The sequence below is a fragment of the Alligator mississippiensis genome, chromosome 4, assembly GCF_030867095.1.
Source record: "Alligator mississippiensis isolate rAllMis1 chromosome 4, rAllMis1, whole genome shotgun sequence".
NCBI lineage: Eukaryota > Metazoa > Chordata > Crocodylia > Alligatoridae > Alligator > Alligator mississippiensis.
Genome location: NC_081827.1, coordinates 161,394,381 through 161,404,512, shown reverse-complemented (window position 1 = coordinate 161,404,512; position 10,132 = coordinate 161,394,381).

Below are 10,132 nucleotides of genomic sequence, written 5' to 3'. Positions count from 1 at the left end.
GTCAGCTGGCAAGGGGGAGGGGGAAGTGAAAGCGGCTGTCTGTAGGTCCCTGGTTCTGGGGCTGCCTAAACCCCTGCCATAAGTTAGAACAGGCTCAAGATGCCCCCAGCCTACACCCTGTGGCTCAAAAAGCCATTGCAGCTAATGGGAACAGCTGGAATGCAGAGGTGCTCCAGCTGGGGATGCCACACAAGCATGCAGTAGGCTGGTATGCCAGCCAGCTAGTCCCAGCCAACTTCACATGCCCTTGGCACCACTGAGGGGGACAGGGCACAGAGCCTAGGGAGGCTCCTTGGAGCTTCAGCTGCAGACAATCCTGAGGCCAGCAAATCCCTTCTGAACTGCAAGGAGCTAGCAGTCGGAGCTGCGAGCACTTGAAAAAGCCAATCCTTACAGATCTGCAGCAGGGTCTGAGACTTACCCGACATCTGGGTGACATTAAAAGCATCCACCAGCAAGGGAGCTGTGTGTGCTTCTGTCTGTACATCCCATAGTATATAGAATTCAAGTATGGAGTGTGTGTACTGTGGGAGAAGGATGCATGCATGCATGTGCATGCATTCATATAGGGGTTTGCAGCATGGCGTATATGTGTATGCACACATGCAGTGTTGTATGGGGGTGTATATGGATTGTGCACACGTAATGGTGTGGGTGGCACATACCATAGTGTGTGTGAGAGTGTGTGTGTGTGTGTGTGTACTGTGATGTGTGTGCACTTGTGTTAGGCTTTACAGTGTAGTTTGTGGGGGTATATGTGTGCATGCGCATGTGTGCAGCGGGGGGGGCGCACACATGTGGCGGTGTGGGTGACATGTCCTGGGGTGTCTGCACACGCTCGTGTGTGTCTCTATTCCACTGCCCAGCTGCTTGGAGCTGGCGCTGTTCCTGGGCAGCGAGGGCCCATTCAGTCACTGTTGTGGTCCCCATTGTCCGGGGGCTCTTGGCATTTTCTTCCTGTTCCTGAAGCAGCCAGTTTGTGGGGCCCTATGACAGGAACCTGAATAGCAGCTCAGCTGTGCCAGCACCGTGGGCCTGGGGCGCTGCTGGCTCAATGGCAGGAGCCGTGTGAAAGGACACCCACTGGCACTTCCCAGTGCCCCTTGCTGAGCTTTGTTGGGGTCCAGGGCAGCTTGGCAGTGCAGCTACAAGAGCTGCTTTCCTACCCAGAGCCCACCAGCTGGCCCCACAAACCCTTGTTAATTTAAGGGCCTATGGAGAAAAATCTCACATGGAGAACAAGGAAATGCCCTGCATTTTGTCTCCACTGCTCCCTGCAGTTGAGGAATGCGGGGGATGGGATGAACAGGGGATGAGGCCACAGAACTAGCACGCACCTGTGCCTTGGCACAGCTGCCCATGCCACTCTTTCCCGAGAGCAGCAACACTAGGGGATGGATACAAATGCTGCCTGCAATAGCTGCTCCCTGCGCTCCCCACTCTGCAGCACAGTGTTCAGAGAGGCTTGCCTTCTCCTTGCTCCTCAGCTGGTCCCAGTTGTGTACTGGAAGATGGAGGTGGCCCAGCTGTTGATGCTGGCAGGGACAGGATGAGGCAGCCACACATGGCAGGACCTTGAGGTCAGTAGAAAAGATGACAGGTTATAACGGCCAGAAGGACACAGCACAAGCTGTGCAGGGCAGTGTCTGGGTCCAGGTTTCCTGCCTCTTGGGCTGTAGACAAGGCTTCTGCAGGCTGCCACGTGCCTGCTGGGAAATGACCCATGCAAGCTGTGGAGGCAAGCCGGCCGCTGCTGTGTTGTTTCAAAGATCCATGCAAAGTCTCCTTCCTGGGAAAGATCACACATTGCATCAAGTCCTTCCCACAGCATGTGCCTCAGCCTCCCCTCCCTGACTGCAGAAGCCAATCCATGAGTCTGTGGCTTCCTCAGCCCCATGTCTTCTCTCACCCCTTCAGCACAGTTCTGCTGCTCTGGAAGTGCCTCCCCACTCCCTCCTGCGGCGGATGGCAGGTCCAGACAGGGCCTTGAGTCCAAGCCTTGTCTTCCCACTACAGTGGTGCACGGAGATGGGAGAAGGATGGAAGGAGTGGGCAGGGGCTGATCCATTGTTCAAGGGGTGGAGGAAGAAACGGCTGCCCTGAGCTCTGGGCTTTCTCTGCTCCTCTGTGCCTGGTCTCCCTGTGGGACTCCAGGATGCCACAACAGAAGAGTGGATGAAAGCAATTGGCACAATTGGTTTCCTCTGCACCAGACCAATCTCCCTGAGTGTGATGGTGGCATTTTGAAACCCAAAGGTTATTTCCAGGTCAGGCTGTGCTGTGCACTGAACCATGGTGGAGACACATGCCCTCATTACAAAGATCCATGAATAAGTCCACATCTGCACTGATTACTTCCTTTCTTTCAAAAGCAGTAGGTGGCATCAAGGAGAAGGAGAGCCACTGGGTTGGTGGACCCTGTCCCAGCAGCCATGCTAGGCACCATGCATCTCACAGCCTTGTCATGCCTACTGCATCCTAAACAACATGAGTGGCTCCTCCTGTACCCTTCTCTCAGCAACAGTGGCATGATCTGTCAGCCCGTGTTACCACCTACTACTGAAAATCTCCTGGGAGCCTCTTGGGGCTTCTGAGAATTGGATGTAACCAGGCACAGCTGCAGCAGCATATGTACATGCCTGCCAGCTTCTCAACCAGCCTCTATGGAGCAAATCTCCTGTCCTGGGCTGATACTGATGCAGAGCACCTGTGAGTATGACTACTGCCACCTTGGCCAACCCCAGGAACTGAACTAATGGCCTTGAGTTAGTTGACAATGAGGCTGTACAACTTGTGCCAAAGCATCAGCCTCTCCAGCTATGGGTTGTCACAGATTCACATGCACTATGGTTCGTGCTCCACTGAAGCAGTGAGGTACATCAGAGCTCACGGATGCACCCTCTGGGCATGGGCATCTCTATTCTTAAGTGACACATTTTCCAATACACCAGAGTTCTCTGTCTTGTTGATGGTACCTTACCGCTATCACCATGAAAGAGCAATCTGGGATAGGGATCTCTCCAACACTCTTTGTTGAAGACTGCTGCAGAGGACTCTGCAACATGCTTCTCTTCCTTTAATTGCTCCCTTTCTCCCCTGGAAATATTCCTTGCAGGCTTCCAGCTTCTGAGATATTTGGGCATCCTTTGTTCTGCTTGTGTTCTTTGACCATTTGCTCTCCAAAAACTTTTCACCTGACTCTACACTCGTGTTACCTGCCATGATTTCTACTTCGGTTTATCTGCTTCACCAGGTTCAGTCCCCAAAGCTGCAGGGTTTGATGCTTGGTTTAAAGAACCACCCAGTGTTGCCATTTAACAGCCTTGCTTACTGCTTGACTTCCTGGCTCCCTTTCAGCTCTGAGATTCTTGGGTAGCTTCCTTACTTTTGCCTTTAGCCCTTTTGAACTGGCTTCTTCAGCATCCTGAAATCTCCCTTCCTTGAGTCCAGCATTGCCTTCACTTGCTGGTACTTTGCTTCCCTCTAGAACCTCAAGCCTTTTTATATTGTGGTCAGTGTTACTTAGTGGCCCAACTACTGTTACATCTTGAATTAGATCCTGAGTGTGACTGGATGAAGCTGAGAATAGCTTTTCGTCCAGCATACTTTGGACCTGACTGTTAGGAAGCATCTGCTTAGCAGGTGGAGATGCTGCTTTGTCAGTCTGTGCTGTTTTACCCAATGTATATGGTAGCCAAAGGCCCCTAGGATTAAAGTTTTGTTAGACAGTGCCACCTCGCTGATCTTTCTTAGCATTAGGAACACAAGCTTGGAAAGGACTTCCAGGGACATCAAGTGCAGCTGCTCACTGTAATGTATCAAGGCCCCTCTGGAAGGCAGCTTGGGTTATTGTCTCCTCTTCCTGCTGGACACTGTTCCTGACATTTCCTGCCCTGGGGGTAAGGAACTTTCTCATCTCCAGCATAAATGTATGCTGGTGTATGCCCACGTGTTCTTGTGCCAACATTGTCCTGGCAGGATTTGCCTTCCTCTACAGACTTCTTTTCCTAGTATACATGGAACATAGCTTAACCCAAGTCCTTCTCTGTCACTGCACTGGCAGGGCAGTGGCAGTACACCTTCCTTGAACCTGTTATGCTGTAAGATGTTGGCATTGCTGGTTTTGCACCAGTGGCAATGCATAGGGAGTGCATGGGGGTACCCGTGCATCCCCTGAGAGCGCCAGTGCACCCCCTGACCAGCTGCACTCACTGCTCAGGCGACAGGCCGGGGGGCAGGTGGGAGCCCTAGTGCCCCTCCTGCAAGCTCTACCGCTGCTTTGTGATCGGCCAGGGGAACCCCTTCCCTCCCCCCATCAGTGAGACTGGCCGCGGGGGGACCTCTCCTCCCCCGGTCACTGACTGGTCACTGGGGAGGCATGTGACCCCACAAATGGCACCAGTCGCCCATGTTTTGCTGCTTGTAAATGCTATGTGTGAGGGTTCAGAGTGAAGATTTTAGAAATCCTCAGGTAAATGGTTGCCTGCAAATGCAGGGGAAAGGAAAGAAAACCCTTCCAGTTCTGATTCCCTTTGGATGAAATGGCTGTTCTCCTTCCTGCTGTTTATTCCCTAATACATTTAGAGAGAGTACACGTCTCCTAAACCAGGCCTTTCCCCTTCTCTGTCATTTCCAACTGATGCATGCCCAGCTTACAGCAGAAATTTTATTGTGGATCCTGAATATAGCTATTGATCCTTCCTTGGTCCTGTTTAAAGCGCATCCCATTTCTATAACTCCAGGGAAGTTCATCCAGCTCTTCCTGTCTGGAATTCTGCTCCTCTTCTTTATTGGAAATGCCCCTGTAGCCTGTGGAGCCAATATCATTAATGAAGATATTTAATAAGATCAGCCTGAAGACACATCCTTCAGGAGCTCCACAAATACCCTTCTTCCAACCCAACACTTCTCCTTTCAGGGCAACATGCTGCACTTTCTGCTTTTTAGCCATCTCCTCACCCAATTTACAATTCTTGCATTAATCCTCATCTTTTTCATCTTACTGAATAATTTCTCATGTGGCACTTGACAAAATACTCCTCTGCTGGCCAGATAGCTGTGACCAACCATATTTCCTTTCCTAAAATATCAGTTTTCCCCTCAAAGGAAAATATTAGGTTTATCTGACCCAAGGCTCCTCCCATGTTACAGTTGATGCCTTTTCCCATTGAAGCACAAGGGGCTTGGCAATTGGGTATGACCTGGACCTTGCCATGTGCTTTGTGTGTAAGATTTTGAGATAGATGGATGGAACATTGGGTAGGGGGAGAATTATTCAACACACACAGACACAGACATAGACTCATACACCCCCTATAATAAGCCATTGAGACTGGATGTGTCTAAGTGCCACCTGATAAAGCAGCTTTCACTTATGGAGCTGGCTGGGGAGCAGAATCTCCCAGGGAAGTTCCCACGTGTCACGGCTGTTTCATCTTGATTCAGAACAGAAAGGAAAAGTTGGAACTTTTGTTTCCGGGAAATTTCAAAGCATTTCAAGGCTGTTTCATCTCAGTGATCCCAGTGATGTTAAATTCTGCATCCATTTTTTATTTATTTGGGGGGGGGGGGGACATTACATCACAATTGTGTTTCTTTATCTCTGACTCTTAAAATATTAAACATACATCAGTCTAGATGCAATGGATGGAGCACGTCATAATATTTATTTTACTACTAATTAATATTATGATGCAGAACTTGAAGGAGACTGTTGTGAAAGACTGCCACCAAAACAAATACTTTAGCTTTTTAAAAATGAAATATTTTTGAATTCTTATTCTTTTAGGAAAAAAAATCCCTCAGAATCAGGACTCTCCAGCAAAACATTTAGGCTTCAACAGATCTGCATTTTTATTTTGTTTTTTGCTAGAAAAGAGTTTAGTCAAAATCTCTTCTGCTACACAGAACCATGGGGGCATCCCCAGAGCCAGCTGGGCAGAGTGCCTAGAGAAACCTGTGGGAGGCAAGAGGAAGGTGTCATACCTCAGCTGGGTAGCAAGAAACCCCTGAGCACTTGTTAATTGGGCTCTTGGTAGCCAGAGAGGGCAAGGCTGGGAAAAAGGGCAGTTCTCCTGAGTTTGTTTCCAGACATTAAATGTTTTTATTGGTGACAGGAGCCCCTGCTTCCTTATCTCCTGTCAGTAAGAGTCCCTTCCCCTGCCAGAGGCCAAATAGATCAGGAATTTCTCTTACCAGAAATATTGTTCCCCCACCCCCCCATGCTTTGGCTGAAATGTATGGTTACATGCAACCTATTTGCAAATAGATTGTTGATGTAATTTTTTTTTTTTATGTGTTGTACAAGGAGCCGCACAAAACCTAAGTGGAAGCTGCAGGGCCTCGTCCTACAGATTTGGTGTTGGGTGGGGGAGTGGGAACAAGGCACTGCTAGGCAGTGTCTTGGATCCTGTGCCAAACTCTGCCAGGATCTCCCTGGGTCAAGGCAGATAGCCAGCGTGTGAGTGGTGGGCACCAGCATAAAAGTGCTTGGGTGTTTTCCGATGAGCTGGCCTGACCCTGGAAGCTCACCTTGCCATGACAGCCCCCAGCATGCCCACCCAGTGGGTGGCTTGGAGAGCCCCTTGCAGGGTCAAATTCAGGGCCTGTGTCACAGGTTCACCCCTCTCTTGCGCCAATGGGCTGTTCCCTCTCCTCCACGTGGCAGGGATACTGAGGAAAAAGCCTGCCCTGATTTCTCCTCCCCATTCAAGCTCTGCTAGGAACTGTCCTCATATATCCCTTCAAGGCTGCCAGACAGCAGCAAGCTGCCAGCTCCTTTGTTCCAGGAGATGGCAAGGGGCCCCATGCCCACAGTGCTGCCTCTGGCCCCAGCATGGTAGCTGCTCCTTTTATGGCACCAGCATGACAGTGTGTGCAAAGGGCCCTGCCAGCAGAGCCTGGCACTGAGGCAGACACGGGCCGCTCTTCTGCAGTGCAAACAAGGTGACTCCTTGCATACACAGGCACTCTATGCAGGCCTAGGCAGAGCCTCTGATGCAAGACTGACTCCTTCCTCTGCCAGCCTGAGCTCCCATGCTGGGGCTGTGTGGGGTGACAGGGATTGCTCAGTGCACTGGGAGTGTGAGAGAGCACTTAGTTGAGGAAGGGCACAGTTCTGCAAGGCAGACCCTGAGTGCTGGCCAGCAGTCGTTACAAGGTGACAATCTCCCGTGCCCCTGCCTGCCAGTGCCCACAGCCCTGGGCTTCCCTCATGCACGCTCTTCTGGGAGTGCTCTCGCTCCCAACCCACAGACACCTGCTGTTCTAGCCCTGGGTTCCTACATACACATAGCTCTGCTGGTACGCCTAAACCTGACTCCTTCCAGGGCAATCTTGGCACCCCAGAAGCCTCTGCCATTGCCCATCCATCCTGTCCTCTGCCTCCAGCACTGCTGCAGCCCTGGACACCTGTTCAACTCTCTTTATGCCCATCACTCCTAACTTGAGGCATCCCCTCCCCTCCCCTCCTCGGCTCCCCACCTTTGTTCTCAGGGGTGCAGGCCTTGATTTTTCAGCTGGAGGCTCTCTGGCACTACCAATGCACCTTCATTCTTTCCTTTTTTTAATTTTATTTTGTGTTTCAGGCCAAATTAGTCAAATCAGTTCCAAACTGCATCCACTGAGCAGAGCTCAGTCATTCAGGTCTGTGTGGTGCTACCACTGGCAAGTACCCTCCCTCCCAGACTCTTCAACTTCAGGCTTCAGATACTCCCAAATCCAGGGCAGGCTTCCTACATGCAAGCCCCAAGCCCAGAGGCCTTGGGGTTTCATATGCCTCTGAGTCTCAATTGCCCTTAGCCAAAGGAGCAAGCTAGGGAGAAATCCCCCAATCTCCATAAAATGAAGTGTTTAGCTGAGATCCTCCCATTGGGAAATTACAGGAGACTTGAGAGGGGGGAGGGCTGCCCACAGTGCAATGGATAATCTCCACTCTCAACTACACAAAGTCATTCAAGATCAAAGAGAAGGGGGTCTCCCTTTTCAGGTATAGCAAAACCACCTGGATCAATACTACTTTTTTAATTAATATATTTCATGTTCCAGGTCAAATTAGCCAAATCAATTCCAAATGCTACTGATTGAGCAGAACTCAATTGTTCTAAAAACCATATTACTTGAGCAGGCAGCACTCAATCATTCTAAACACCATGTATGGCGGTACAACCAGTGAGCATCCTCCATCCCAGGCTCTCACCCTCAGGGCCAGATTAATGCATAGGCAAACTAGGCACATGCCTAGGGCCTGGAGCTGGTGGGAGGTTCCTTTCTTCTGTGGCAGCGGTGCCCCCCAGGTGGGCAGCTAGTGAGCCAGGGGCTGCCCCAGCTTGGAGGCAGCACCTGGCTCAATCCACCTTTTCCCCAACCCCACCCACGTGCATGTGTGCAAATATATATATATATATATATATATATATATATATATATATATAAGTAGGGGCCCATGAGGTTGTTTGCCTAGGTCCCACTAAAGGGTTAATCCAGCCATGCTCACCCTGGGACTTCAGCTACCCTCAAATCCATTGGCAGGTATCCTATGTGCAGGCCCAAGCCCAGAGTTCTTGGGATTTGGATGTCCCCACTTGATCTTAGCCCACCAGAGGCTGAGAGAGGCTGAGACACTTGATCTGAGCCAAAAGACCAAGAAGCAAGAACCTGAATCATACCACCTTTTTTTTTTTTGCTTTTTTTTTTTAAGAAAAATGTTTTTGTGTCCTAAGCCAGTTCATATCCAAATCTGTTTGAATCATTCAAGAACCATATGTGGCTGTGCTACCAGCAAGTACCCTCCACCCCAGTCTGGGCCTTCAGATACTTCCAAATCCTTTGGCAGGCTTGGGGTTCGGATGCCCCCGTTTTGCTTGCCCTCAGCCATATGGCCGCAGGAGCAAGCTAGGGAGAAGCCTCCCATAACCCCCCCCCCCCCCCCCCCCCCCCCCCCCAGCCACTGTTCATTACCTCCTTAAGCCCCCAGAGGAACCCACACACCTGTTTAAATATACACACCCGTGGAATGGAGCTCCCGTGCATCCATCTGCAAGGCATCATCTCTCTCAAACCCGTTTCTTAGTCCTGTCCCTGAATACAGGGTTTAAAACTCAGCTCATTCACTGTTGCTTTCACTGGAGGACCTGCTGTTGCTGTTGCTGCTACTGTTCTCACTGCTATCTTCTGATCCATTTGTCTCAATGTCCTCTTCGCTGTCACCATACACCATACTACCTTTTTATTTTTGTATTGGGGGGGGGAATATATATATATATATATATATATAGAGTGTGTGTGTGTATACACACACACATACACACACATCTTCTATCATAAACTTTCCATTGTGCCCTTAAACTGCATTAAAAAACCTGCGCACCCATTACAATTAATGCACCTGCTCCCCTGCCATCTCACCCACCCATCCACCTGCTGCCCTTCCCTAACCCAGTCGTAGTTCCCTAGTCCAAGCCTTGCTTGGGGGTTTACATTCTCAGTTCATTCCCTGTCCTTGTTGCTGTCAATGTTGTTACCACTTCCACTGCTGCTGATCCTGTTGCTGTCTTCCTCACTGTCTCTGGGTCCAGTTGTCCTCTTCCTTCTTCCTGTCCACTTCCCCTCCTGGGGGGTCTTTGAACAGGCTGTGCCAAGTGTCCCTTTTCCAGGTGGACTTGGCTGCGTCTTCTCTGTCTTCTCCCTCCACTTCTCAGTAGTAGGACTGGAGTTCACTCAGAAACATTTTATTTATTTTTTGGACAAATATATCTCTATATATATATACACAGTAGACCCCCGATTCCGACTTACGCATGCGTATTTACGCAATTTTTTATTAGGGCCCGGACTGAGAATGCCCCTCAAGATGTGCGTCATTCACATATATACGCAAACATGCGTGAGATTCGCATATATGTGCACATATATACGCGAACACCTCACAAAATTTGCAGGCGGAATCAAGCGGATCTGTGCCGTCGTTGTGCAGCAATTGTGGTAGCGGCATCTCAAGCTGCATAGGTGAGATGCTAGACGCGCCTCCTAAAGGCAATTCTGCTGAGAAAAGGGGAAAAAGAAGCTATGACTAAGGTATGTCTGGGGTACGCAACCCCTCACTATTCTAGTATTTCCTATGGGGAAAGTAGTC